The 13,979-nt window shown below is 51.0% G+C and overlaps 1 pseudogene; it reads right to left on the minus strand.

The window, feature by feature from the left end:
• Positions 1 to 6,838: 6,838 nt before the first annotated feature.
• LOC137369484 (U2 spliceosomal RNA) lies at positions 6,839 to 6,947 on the minus strand (annotated as a pseudogene).
• Between the last annotated feature and the right edge of the window lie 7,032 nt (positions 6,948 to 13,979).

Below are 13,979 nucleotides of genomic sequence, written 5' to 3' on the forward strand. Positions count from 1 at the left end.
AATGCAATTTTCATTGCTTAGCACTTAATTTTACCACATTAGCATGCAATTCATCGTGACTCAAGGCAGGCTTGTGATTATGTGGATGATGAGCGGCCTTCACATGCCTTTGGATTCTTAGCCGTTGAATGCTGGCGGCACCGAGGCAAGGCCTTGGTGCCTTGCTGGGTAGGCAGCTATGACCAACACTGCATCGGGGGAGAGGGGGGAGCGGAGGCCATTGTTGGCCTCCAGTATTGTGCACTCTGCCTGGGAAGGTCGTGGTCTTTGGTGGGAATGCTGTGTGAGCAGAGTCATGGGTGGGAGAACCAGCTGAACAGGGTCTAGGGTGGTCTGTAAGGAGAGTTGCTTTGTTTCGGGTTGTTTTGGGTGTCCAAACTGTTGGGTGAGAGAGTTGGATGCCAATACTGCTGAATGAGAGGGTCGGCTATCAGCAAGGGTGGTCACTGACGGCCATCAGGGAGTCTGCCAGGAGAAGTAGCAAAAGCACAGTTGCCATGACAGGGTTATCTCTGCATTGACAGTGTTGTGGAGGCCCACTGGACACCTGGCATGGATTTCATACACTCTGTGTTTTTGGACCCCTGTGGCGTGTTGCACTGCCTCTGATGGAGGGAGGGCCAGGAGGCAGCTGCGCATGCCCATGAAGCTCCACAACGAGAGCAGCAGCAGCTGGCCATGCCAAGAAGGGCTTTAATCTGCCAGAGACTGTACCGGATTTGAATCAGCTACCTGTCCGAGTGGCATTGTCAGTGAAGACTATGGCTCTCCAGGGAGGCCGTCATCAAATCATGTGCCCTGCTGCAGGATGAGTCACGACCTATGGAATTTGGAGGTCACCCTATGCCAGTGACCTTAAAGATCACAGTGGCATTAAACTTTCATGCGTCTGGATCATTCCAAGGATCTACGGGGACATGTGTGGGGTCTCCGAGGCAGTAGCCAACAACTGCATCAAGGAAGTGACCATTGCCCTGGTCAAGAGGACCGGAGACTATGTACACTACTGGACCAACCCTAACAGTCAGGCCGAGAGGGCCATCATATTCAGGGCCATTGCTGGATTCCCCCAGGTGCAAGGTGTGATAAACTGTTTGCATGTGGCCATCGTGGCTCCAGCTGACCATCCAGCTGCCTTCATCAACAGGAAGGGCTTCCATTCCATCAATGTTCAACTGGTCTGCGACCACCGAAAGTGTTTCCTGCAGGTTTGTGCCCACTTTCCGGGAAGCAGCCATGATGCCTACATACTTTGGCAGTCCCAGGTGCCACAGCTTTTCAGGTTGCCTTCAGGGATGGATTCTCAGAGACAAAGGTTACCCATTGAAGACATACCTACTCAAGCCTGTGAGGAGCCTTCACAATGTAGCAAAGGAGAGATACAACACTTGCCACGGCTCCACCTGAGCGACCATCAAGCAGACCATTGGGCTGCTGAAGATGAGGCTCCACTGCCTAGATCGATCCGGTGGAGCTCTGCAGTATGCCCCAACAAGGGTCTTGCATATCGTGGTGGTCTGCTGTGCTCTGCACAATCTAGCACTGCAGAGGGGGAGGCCTTGCATGACAAGAACATGATTGAATGACACTCCTCCACCAATGAGGAAGATGCAGAGGAGGCTAATGAGCAAGTTTTTTTTTTATTTTCAAAATATACTTTATTCATAAAAATCTGCAAAAATTACATTGCCAAACAGTTTCAATCAGCACCAAAAAATACAAACATTGCAAGGGAGATCAGTTTCCTTCTATTCTATCATGAGTTTCTTCACAACCCTTCCCTTTCACTATTGTCATGCCAATTACAGTTTTACATTTACAGCAAATGAAAATATCAAGTTTGAGGGGTTTCCCATGGATCCAGCCCCTCAGTTCAGCTTGGTGGGGGTCCTTACACTGTGGTCTTTCCCCATTGAGCCTTTGCTGCGGCTGCCCCAAGCTTTAATGTGTCCCTCAGCACGTAGTCCTGGACCTTGGAATGTGCCAGTCTGCAACATTCGGCGGTGGACAACTCTTTGCGCTGGAAGACCAGCAAGTTTCGGGCAGACCAAAGGGCGTCTTTCACCGAATTGATAGTCCTCCAGCAGCAATTGATGTTTGTCTCGGTGTGCGTCCCTGGGAACAGCCCGTAGAGCACAGACTCCTATGTTACAGAGCTGCTTGGGATGAACCTCGACAAAAACCACCGCATCTCTTTCCACACCTGCTTTGCAAAGACACGTTCCAGGAGGAAGTGGGCGACCGTCTCTTCCCCACCACAGCCAACGCGGGGGCACTGTGCGGAGGGGGCGAGACTTCGGGTGTGCATGAAGGATCTGACGGGGAGGGCCCTTCTCACCACCAGCCAAGCTACGTCTTGGTGCTTGTTTGAAAGTTCTGGTGATGAGGCATTCCGCCAAATGACTTTGACGGTCTGCTCGGGGAACCATCCGACAGGATCCACCGTCTCCTTTTCCCGTAGGGCCTTGAGGACATTCCGTGCAGACGACTGCCTGATGGTCAAAGGTGTTTTCCCGCAGAAACTGCTCCACGAAGGATAGGTGGTACGGCACGGCCCAACTGCATGGAGCGTTCCGCGGCAATGTGCCCAGGCCCATCCTTCGCAGCACCGGGGACAGATAGAACCTCAGCACGTAGTGACACTTGGAGTTTGCGTACTGGAGCGCTACACACAGCTTGATGCAGCCGCACACGAAGGTGGTCATCAGGATGAGGGCCACGTTGGGTACTTTTTTCCCACCCTTGGCCAGAAATTTGAACATCATGTCCCTCCGGACCCGGTCCATTTTAGATCCCCAGATGAAGCGGAAAATGGCTCGGGTGACTGCCACAGCGCAGGAGTGGGGTATGGGCCAGACCTGCGCCACGTAGAGCAACAACGTGAGCGCCTCGCACCTGATGACCAGGTTCTTACCCATAATGGAGAGATATCGCTGCCCCCACATGCCCAACTTTTGTCGTACCTTGGCTACTCGCTCCTCCCATGTTTTGGTGCACGCCCCGGCCCTTCCAAACCATATCCCCAGCACCTTCAGGTAATCTGACCTGACGGTGAAGGGGACAAAGGATCGGTCAGCCCAGTTCCCAAAGAACATGGCCTCGCTCTTGCCGTGGTTAACTTTGGCTCCCGAGGCCAGTTCGAACTGGTCGCAGATGCTCATCAGTCTGCGCACGGACAGCGGATCCGAGCAGAAGACGGCGACGTCATCCATGTACAGGGAGGTTTTAACCTGAGTGCCTCCGCTGCCTGGGATTGTCACCCCTCTTATACTCGCATCCCTCCTAATAGACTCAGCAAAGGGTTCAATACAGCAAACAAACAAGACTGGGGAGAGAGGACAGCCCTGTCTGACTCCAGATTTGCTCGGGAAACTTTCCAATTCCCACCCGTTGATTGAGACTGCGCTACTGATGTTTGTGTTGAGCAGTTGGATCCAATTGCAGATTCCCTCCCCAAACCCCATTTTGGAAAGCACGTCCATCATGTAGGTGTGCAATATCCTGTCAAAAGCCTTCTCCTGGTCCAGGCTGATGAGGCAGGTGTCCACCCTCCTGTCCCGTACGTAGGTGATCGTATCCCTGAGTAGCGCGAGACTATCAGAGATCTTCCTGCCGGGTACAGTACAGGTCTGATCGGGGTGAATCACCAACTCCAGAGCAGATTTGACTCGACTGGCTATGACTTTGGACAGAATCTTGTAGTCAACATTAAGCAGTGAGATGGGCCGTCAATTTCTGATTTCTGCCCTCTCCCCCTTCCGCTTGTAAATGAGGGTGATGATGCCTTTCCTCATGGATTCTGCCATGCTGCCGGCCAGGAGCATACTCTCGTATACTTCCAGCAGGTCCGGGCCGACCCAGTCCCACAGGGTCGGGTACAACTCGACCGGTAAGCCGTCGCTCCCGGGAGTTTTACTCGTCTCGAAGGACTCGACGGCCTTTGTCAGCTCGTCCAGAGTTAGCGGCTTGTCCAATCTCTCCCTCCTGCTGTCATCTAAGACCTCTGTGATAGATGACAGGAAGGACTGGGAGGCTCTGCTGTCTGTGGGCTTCGCGTCATACAGCCCAGCATAAAAGGATTTGCTGATCCATAGTATGTCGGACTGCGAAGACGTTACCGAGCCATCTTATTCCTTCAGGCTGCTGATAACAGAGCTCTCTCTGTGTACCTTTTGGAAGCAGTAACGCGAGCACGTCTCATCCTGCTCGATGGAGCGGACTCTGGACCGGAAGGTGATCTTGGAGGCCTCCTTGGCAAAGAGCGAGGCCTGCTGGCTCTTCACCTCTTGGAGGTCCTCTTTGACCTCGACCCCCATTGACTGCAACCGGAGTAGATTTTGCATAATTTTCTGGAGTCGGGACATTTCCCTCTGTCTCTCTCTCGCCCTCTGAACACCTTTGTGGATGAAGAACCTCTTGATGTTCTCCTTGATCGCTTCCTACCAGTGAACTGGAGACTCAAAGAGCGTTTTCACGGTCCTCCAATCTTTGTAATCCCTTTTGAATTCCTCAATGTTCTCTGGGGTCAGCAGTGTAGCATTGAACTTCCACGTCCCTCTGCCAACCCGCTGGTCGTCCTGTAAGTGACAGTCGGCCAGTAAGAGGCAGTGGTCGGAGAAGAACACCGGCTTGACGTCGGTGGATCCGAACGTGACAGCACGGGACACAAACAGGAAGTCAATCCTGGAACGGGCAGACCCGTCCGATCTTGACCATGTGTATCTGCGCTGCGCTCCGTCTGCAGGTTTGCTGAAGACGTCGTGCAGTTTGGCATCTTTAACTGTTTCCATTAGGAATCTGGACGTAGCGTCCAGTTTGCTGTCGTCACAGCCGGATCGTCCAGCCGCATCAATGATGCAGTTGAAGTCACCGCCTAGGATGACCGGCCTGGACGTCGCCAGCTGCAGTGGGAGCTGCTGGAAGACGGTCAGCCGCTCGCTGCGTTGTACCGGGGCGTACACGTTGATCAACCGGAGCAGAGCGTTGTTGTACATCACGTCTGCTACGAGGAGGCGACCGCCCACCACCTCCTTAACTTCGGAGATGGTGAAGTTACCTCCCCGCAGCAGAATACCCAGGCCGGAGGAACGGCAATCATTACCCCCCGACCAGATCGATGGCCCGTGGGACCACCACCGCGACCACTGCCTGTAGGTGCTGAGGTGTGGTATTCCACACTCCTGCAGAAACAGTAGGTCAGCTTTGACCTTGGCAAGGTAATCCAAGGTTGAAACACATCGCAGAGTAGATTTAATGCTACGCACATTAATGGAAGCAATTCTTACACCCATTTTTTAAAAGTTATTTGTTGCTTCCCATACCATTTGTCCTTGCTAGTCCCAGTCCTTCGGGATGTTCCTGCATACCCATCGTGTGCGCAAGCAGTTTCACTTTGGTTGGGCTCAGAAATCCCTCCTGCTTTTTCATGCAGAGCTTGTTCCGCTCGGGTGACATCGGGGGGGTCTTGTAGGCAGAGAGGATTGGGTTGTCCTCAGCTGCTTCCATCTGTTCCTCCTCGAAAACATCACTGCTCCCGGCTTCCCGGAGCTCAGGTGCGCCAGACGTGCCTTTGCACCCGGTGTCCCGGAGCTGAGATGCATTGGCCACGTCATTGCGTGTGGCGCATTGGGGTTGGGGCACGCCGGGCCCATCACAGCTTCCAGTGCCCGGGGGCTGGGATGCTTTATCATCCATCTCGGAGTTCTGCCGCCTCTTTTGAAGGGGCTGTCGTTCCAGCATTCCCCCGTCCAGTGAAGAGGAGTTGTTGCAGTCTGATTCAGAAGATAGCCTCCTCTTGCCACTGGTTTGGGTGTTGGCCTGTTCTGCTTTGGGGTGTTTTTTCCTTGTGGTTTTCCTCTGGACCACTTGCCACTGACCTGTTTGTCCATCTGCTGCCTCCTCCTCCATTGATTCTGTCTGTGGAGGAGGGATTTCCAGGCGCTGGGTAGGTGCTGGGTTGCTGGTTTCAGCTGCCTCCCCTTCCTTCTCAGGTTGAAGTTCCTCACTGCGGAGAAGGTTGCTGGTCTCCTTTCGAACAGCGGACGCCTTCGTCGAACCTTCTCCCGGCTTTTCCTTGGGCCTTGCCGCCTGAGCATAACTGAGGCAGCGTTTGGGGCAGGTTTTGTAGAGATGGCCTGCCGCACCGCACACGTTGCAACACTTAGCCTGCTTACAGTCCTTGGTCTGATGGCCTTCCTCCTTGCAGTTCTTGCAAACAACCATGCTGCAGTTGGCTGCCATGTGACCAGATTTGCCACAGGTGCGGCAAACTCTGGGCTGCCCAGCGTAGACCAAGAAGCCTCGACTTCCCCCAATAGCGAAGCTGGAGGGAGGGTGGATGATGGCTCCACTGGGATCTACCTTCAAGGTCACCTTGACCTGCCGCTTGCTGGTCCAAATCCCAAAGAGATCATTGACATCAGTGCTGCTGCTGGCCACCTCGACGTACCTGGCGAGAAAGGTGAGTACATCCACCACCGGAACATGGGGGTTGTGGAGGTGAATCGTCACCACCCGGTCCCGTTGTGATGGAAGCGTGAAGAGCGGCTCCGCTGTGAGGATCGACAGTGGCGCCCGGTCCCCTTTCTCCTTGAACGCCTTCAGGAACTTGATGCATCCCGCCACGTTCCAGAACGTCACGTCGAAGTATCCACTGCTGGGGAAATCCTGCAGGCAGAAAATGTCCGTCGCTTGAAATCCGCAGCAATCAAAAAGAATTTTCTTGATGAAGAAGGTGCGATCAACCGGTGCATCTCCTTCCTTGTCCTTCACGACCACCCGAACGGTGTTGCGCACTCCCTGGCCCGAAGCTCGAAAAATGGTTATAGCCATTTTACTCAAAGCTTCCCCAGGATCAAAAGGCAATGATCATGGTCTCTTCTCAATCAAATAAGCACTGATAAGAACAGATACTACACTTGATCTTAGCCAAAAGGCCGAGAAGCAAGTAACACTGGATGTCGAAGCCCTTGCACTGGAGGCCAGGCAGACTGAGCAACTAGCCAAGGAGGCAAGAGACAATCTCATACTTAACCGCTTCTAGCCACCATGATCACTTCTCAGTGTAAAATCAATAAAGGCTCTTCTCACTGCATACAGTCTGTCGCCTCCTTTCTACTTGTCTTCCATGCCTAGTGCCCAGCTGAACCACATGCTATGGCCCATGCGAGATCATATTCTAATGACTGCTGTGTCTACATTGGCATCCACTAAGGGGGAAGAGTGAAGTCAGCAGCTCACAATTAATGCATGATAGAATAATCACGTTTCCACAATGAAGGTTAGTTGCAAGAACAAAAGAACTTTATATGATAGAGCACATGTCAAATTTCAAACTCCCATGAACCCCCAAGTCTCTAGGTGGTTCTTTTTACATGTTTCTGTGTGCTGCTATGATGTGTGATCCCAGTGCTAGCAGCTAGGCTGGAGGGAGGCTGCTGATCATGTTACCCCTTGGCTTGTGATGACTTTCGCAGCTGTCCTCTGGCTGCCTGGGGCTTGGAAGGCTCCGGCTGGCTGCACAGATGCAGGACTTGCTACATATATACAGGGTTTTGGTGAGACCACATCTGGAATACTGTGTGCAGTTTTGGTCTACACATTTAAGAAAGGATATACTTGTATTGGAGGCAGTGCAACAAAGATTCACTAGATTGGTCCCTGGGATGAGGGGGTTGCCCTATGATTAGAGACCGAGTAAACTGGATCTATATTCTCTGCAGTTTAGAAGAATGAAAGTAATCTCCTTGAAACATACAATATTCTGAAGGGGCTGGATAGGGTAGACACTGTTTCTGCTAGTCAGGGAATCTAAAACACACGGTACAGTCTCAGGATAAGGGGCCGGTCATTTAGCACTGAGATGAGCAGAAATTACTTCACCCATAGGGTTGTGAATCATTAAAACTCTCTACCCCAGAGGGTTGTGAATGCTCTATCGTTGAATACATTTAAGGCTGGGATAGACAGATTTTTGGTCTCTTAGGGGATCAAGGGATATGGCAAACAGATGTGAAAGTGGAGTTGAAGCTGAGGTCAGCCACGATTGTATTGAATGGCGGAGCAGGCTCGATGGGCTATGTGGTTTACTCCTGCTCCTATTTCTTGTGTTCTTGTAATTCTACTCAGGCATTGCGGCTGCTGGAGCTGGGCTTGCTGGTGGAGGGGCTGAGGAGCTGCTGTCCACATTCAGGGTGTCCTGAGGGGAGCCACCAGCTGTGGACGTCAGCCTCTCCACCTCCCTTTCAAGTCTCACTTGATCCTCCCTGCTGACCGGAGAAGGACGAGGAGCTGGAGAAGACTCCAGGGGACTCATCCTTCTCTCACTTTGCCACTGCTGCATTGAGCTCATTGCCAAGGCGATGTTGTGCAGGTCTACGAGCATCTATGGGACCTGGCTGTCCATGAGGGTTGCCAACTTCTCAATGGAGGAAGCCATGTACTTACAAGCCTGAGACATGGGAGCACTCATGGCATGGATGGACTCCTCCATCATCACCTCATGGCTGGGCATGGCCACTGGCAGCTCCACCATATGTTGCCTTAACTCTCTCTGCAACTCCAGCATGCTCTGTGCTGTCAGCACCAGAGGTTCATTATCACCCTGGGGCTCAGCAAGGGCTTGGCCATCCACAGTACTCCAACTATCAGAGGCCTCAGCTGTCTCAGCCTCAGTCAGCAGCTTGGGCGCGTGTGCGGTTGTCTCCCCATGAAGGGAGGGGTGGCCCTGATTCTACAGCCGAGCGGAAACCAACCGGAGTAAAAGTATCTGCGCTGCTGGAAGTTGCAGGAGAGTCATGAGATGGTACATATTCTGACTGCGGTTCCTCCTCAGAGGTTAACGGCTGTCCCCCTTCTGCTGGAGTCTTCTGCAGACGCCGACCTGCATGAGAGAACACAAACGTGTGGGTTAGGCTTTGCAGATCTCATCATGCCAACCATGCCTGAAGTGTGTCTCCAGATGTGAACTGCATGTCGATGGAAGACAATCCTCACTCTTTTGCGCAGAGACTCCAGCCTCTCCATCATATATGAAGCGGCTGCCCTGGTGCCCTACTAATTCCAGTGCTTCCTCCTCTGTTGTGGAGAGAGGCCAAAGATTGGGGATGTGTCCATCAGTCCGGGCTGCCTCCCTCCTGTTGCGGGCCATCTTGTCCTGCAAGTGGAAAGGAGGAAAAAGTCATAGTTCGCAGAGAGATCAACTTGACAGTTCTGCTAGAGGCAGCCCCTCAACCCCTACTGGACATTCACACATAGCTCATGCTCTCATCTGCTCTCAGGGGAGTTAAGGGGAGTGAGCTGTGAAACAGGGTGGCCTGTGGCCGAGATGCAGCTGTGCATCTTTCAGGATAAGATGATGCTTAACCCCTTCTGCCAGTGCAGTTGTAATGTCTCCCTCCTATGTAACCACTTGCAATGCCTAAAAAGGAGAGAGTTATGGAGCAGTCACCTTGCAGAACAAAGGATGTTGTAGCACTGTAATTTTGTCCAGGGGGTGACCCCAAACCTCTTCTTCCCATCTCTGGGGTTTTACCTCCTTTCCCTTGCAGCCTGGAGGAGAATCTCGAGGGAGGCATCACTAAACTGTGGGGCCACCCTGTGTCTTGCCTCTGCCATCCAGCAGGGTCCATATAGAGGGGTGAAGGTCCAGGTGTCACTCGAACACCAGTCTCAATAGTGAACAGCAAGCAGCAAATCAGTCCAAGGCAGCAATGCAAGCAGGGCTGGCAGGGCTTTCAATATGGCACCAGCACATGCTCCAGAATCATCCAACACCATAATCGGCTTCTCGCATCCTGCCCCTGCTGCATGATTGGCCAGGCCCCGCACCTCCATGATGTAAGTAGCCACTCGCCACATGATCACGGTGGGCCGCCCGCCCACATGACTAGCGGGAACGGCAAATGTTTCCTGTTCCACCACCGTGCAATAGACTCACTAAATTCTGCCCATGTGTGCAGTCAGTTGCACCCTACACCACTGGGAATCCACATGCTCTCTCGTTTTGCTTCTCTTTGGTCAGTGGAAGGACGATGAAGTCCCCTCTCCTTGCCCATGGCCTCTGTCACGTCCATGATGCAGTGATGGACGGTGAACTGTGAGATGTTGCTAATGTTGCCTGCTCCTGCCTGGAAGGATCCACTGACATAGAAATTTAGGGCCACGGGTGATCGTGATAGCCTCTGGCAGTGCTGAACTCATCAACCAGCTGTGAGTCTGCAGGTCGGATTGTAGGAGGTGGCACTGTTCAGTGATGGCCTCATTGATGAATTGCAGGCACCTCGTCTTATGGAGAGACAATGGTGTAGTGATAATGTCACTGAGCTAGTCATCCAGAGGCCTAGGCATGGTTTCAAATCCCACCATGATAGCTGATGGAATTTATTATGGAATTAGTAAATTCAATGAATAAAAACATTGAATTGAAAGCTAGTTTTAGTAATGAAACTATAATTGATTGTTGTATAAACCCATCTGGGTCACTAATGTCCTTTAGGGAAGGAAATCTGCCATCCTTACCTGGTCTGGCCTACAGCAATGTGGTTGACTCTTAACTGACTTCCTAATGACCTAGCAAGCCACTCAGTTGTCAAGAGTAATTAGGGATGGGCAACAAATGCTGCCCAGCCAGCGATGTCCACATCCCATGAAAGAATAAAGAAAAACACCCTGGTCCTGGCTGGGATGGAGATAGGAGAGGTGCTTTGGTGGGTACGGCCTTCTAGTGAGAGCCTTCCTCCTCCTCCCTCTGCACACAGCTTCCCCTCTCTGCTGCTTGTGTTCCATTTTCAAGTCATATTGCAACCCAAGTGGAACAACAACTATAGCTCCCATTACTGAAGCAGACCTTCTCCTCACAGGCCAAACAACTCCTCTGACCTCCTTGTCATGATCCAAAGCAAATTGCTTGAAAATCCTAAAAGTTTGTAAAACTCTTCCAATAACACAAAACACAGTACTTCCACTAACTCTGCCCTAGCAAAAGTAAACCCAAAGTACCTCACCTGGAAGTTGGATCGTGATCCTTTTAAATAATGTTAATGGGGGGTTGGGGAGGTGGGGGTCCCTTGTGCAGCTGGGAGTGTTTAAGAGAGGGTATTAACTGGGTTTTCACAGTCCAATATGGCATATCATACACCAAATTAACATTAGAGGCTGTTTGACACCATGATCCGCCCACACTGCATGCTTCTGATGCACTCATGGCACACTTGCGTTAGTGCCCTGCCAATCAAGGTGCACCATTTGGCCTGGCCGGGAGCATTCCAGCCAACATGTTTAAGCTCAGGACTTTTGAAGCACCAGTACCAGTGATGCTACAGATCCCAATAATCTAAATAGTCTAAAACATTATCGTGCCAAAAATTGTTTGGAACCAGCTCCTGAGGCAGGAAGCCCAAGTCTCACTTGAAATTGGGTCTCATCCACGTGTGCAGACACCAATGGGACATAGCAATACAGCTCACCTGTTGGGGCCTTCTCAGATGTCAAGCCTGCCCAAGAGCCAAGTCCTGGGAGGAGGAGCAAAACAAACAGGGGGCGGTGGGGTAGTGTAGTGCATGATAGTGGTAGCCCACAGTATCGCTGTGGAGCCAGGAGGAGCATTCCTGCTTCTTGTGGCTCCAAGTTAAGTCAAAAAATAGCATCTTTTCTTCAGCAGCCTCCAGTATTCCCCTTTAAGACTGCTATTTAGGTTGCAACAAGAGCAGAGTAAGAATAGTGCATGCTGTTCCAAATTTCTGTCACATTTGGCAGTGGAATATTAAAACAGACATTAGGCCACTTATTAACATCTTCAAGGTGTCTAACGCCTCCTTTAGGTGGGTGTCCTGGGCACTCAGAAGTTGCCAGTTACCAATTTGGCAACCGTTGTATGTCCGGGGGTTGTGGGGGATTGTTGGGGGATAAACAGGGTTTATGTTCCTGCTTGCAATTGATTTCCCCAACATGAATTTTATGGTCACAAACAGGCATGACCGGGACAGCTTTCAACCCTATAATATTCATATGAATCGGTAAGTGGTAGTTATGGTGATAGAAAACTGCTGTTCAGGATTGATCAAGAGTCATGAATGATATGGTGCTTCCACATGTTTGGGTCAGGGACATATTGGAATAAATGTAAAAAAAAACTTCGGGAAATAAAAGCAAGCCCACCAGATGTTATGGCTCACATAGTAAGCAGTGACACCAGAAATCGTTGGAAGGAGGTCTTAACTGGAGAATTTAGAGAGTTAGTTTTTAGATTGAAGTGCAAGGCTTCAAAGATTGTAGCCTTGGCATTATTTCCAGTGTCATGCATTGGACAAGTTAGGAAAAAAAGATTGATGCATGAACAAATGGCTAGAAAGATAATGTATAAATGACTCTTTCAAATTCCTAGGACATAATGGCAAGTTCTAAAGACATGAGAAGTTAATCAATAGGGATGTACTTCAACAAAGCCAGACTGATGCGCCATGTCCTTGCAAAGAGAACAAATTGAATAATGGTGAAGGATTTAAACTAGTCAAACAAAACAACACAAAAAGAAAGGAAATTAATAACACTAGTTAACAAAAGGTAAAGGAATATTTTGGAGGTAGACTTCTTCTTCTTTGGGCCTCCTTATCTCGAGAGACAATGGATACGCGCCTGGAGGTGGTCAGTGGTTTGTGAAGCAGCGCCTGGAGTGGCTATAAAGGCCAATTCTGGAGTAACAGGCTCTTCCACAGGTGCTGCAGAGAAATTTGTTTGTTGGGGCTGTTGCACAGTTGGCTCTCCCCTTGCGCCTCTGTCTTTTTTCCTGCCAACTACTAAGTCTCTTCGACTCGCCACAATTTAGCCCTGTCTTTATGGCTGCCCGCCAGCTCTGGCGAATGCTGGCAACTGACTCCCACGACTTGTGATCAATGTCACACGATTTCATGTCGCGTTTGCAGACGTCTTTATAACGGAGACATGGACGGCCGGTGGGTCTGATACCAGTGGCGAGCTCGCTGTACAATGTGTCTTTGGGGATCCTGCCATCTTCCATGCGGCTCACATGGCCAAGCCATCTCAAGCGCCGCTGACTCAGTAGTGTGTATAAGCTGGGGATGTTGGCCGCTTCAAGGACTTCTGTGTTGGAGATATAGTCCTGCCACCTGATGCCAAGTATTCTCCGAAGGCAGCGAAGATGGAATGAATTGAGACGTCGCTCTTGGCTGGCATACGTTGTCCAGGCCTCGCTGCCGTAGAGCAAGGTGCTGAGGACACAGGCCTGATACACTCGGACTTTTGTGTTCCGTGTCAGTGCGCCATTTTCCCACACTCTCTTGGCCAGTCTGAACATAGCAGTGGAAGCCTTACCCATGCGCTTGTTGATTTCTGCATCTAGAGACAGGTTACTGGTGATAGTTGAGCCTAGGTAGGTGAACTCTTGAACCACTTCCAGAGCGTGGTCGCCAATATTGATGGATGGAGCATTTCTGACATCCTGCCCCATGATGTTCATTTTCTTGAGGCTGATGGTTAGGCCAAATTCATTGCAGGCAGACGCAAACCTGTCGATGAGACTCTGCAGGCATTCTTCAGTGTGAGATGTTAAAGCAGCATCGTCAGCAAAGAGGAGTTCTCTGATGAGGACTTTCCGTACTTTGGACTTCGCTCTTAGACGGGCAAGGTTGAACAACCTGCCCCCTGATCTTGTGTGGAGGAAAATTCCTTCTTCAGAGGATTTGAACGCATGTGAAAGCAGCAGGGAGAAGAAAATCCCAAAAAGTGTGGGTGCGAGAACACAGCCCTGTTTCACACCACTCAGGATAGGAAAGGGCTCTGATGAGGAGCCACCATGTTGAATTGTGCCTTTCATATTGTCATGGAATGAGGTGATGATACTTAGTAGCTTTGGTGGACATCCGATCTTTTCTAGTAGTCTGAAGAGGCCACGTCTGCTGACGAGGTCAAAGGCTTTGGTGAGATCAATGAAAGCAATGTAGAGGGGCATCTGTTGTTCACGG

Source organism: Heterodontus francisci, chromosome 4, assembly GCF_036365525.1.
Source record: "Heterodontus francisci isolate sHetFra1 chromosome 4, sHetFra1.hap1, whole genome shotgun sequence".
NCBI lineage: Eukaryota > Metazoa > Chordata > Chondrichthyes > Heterodontiformes > Heterodontidae > Heterodontus > Heterodontus francisci.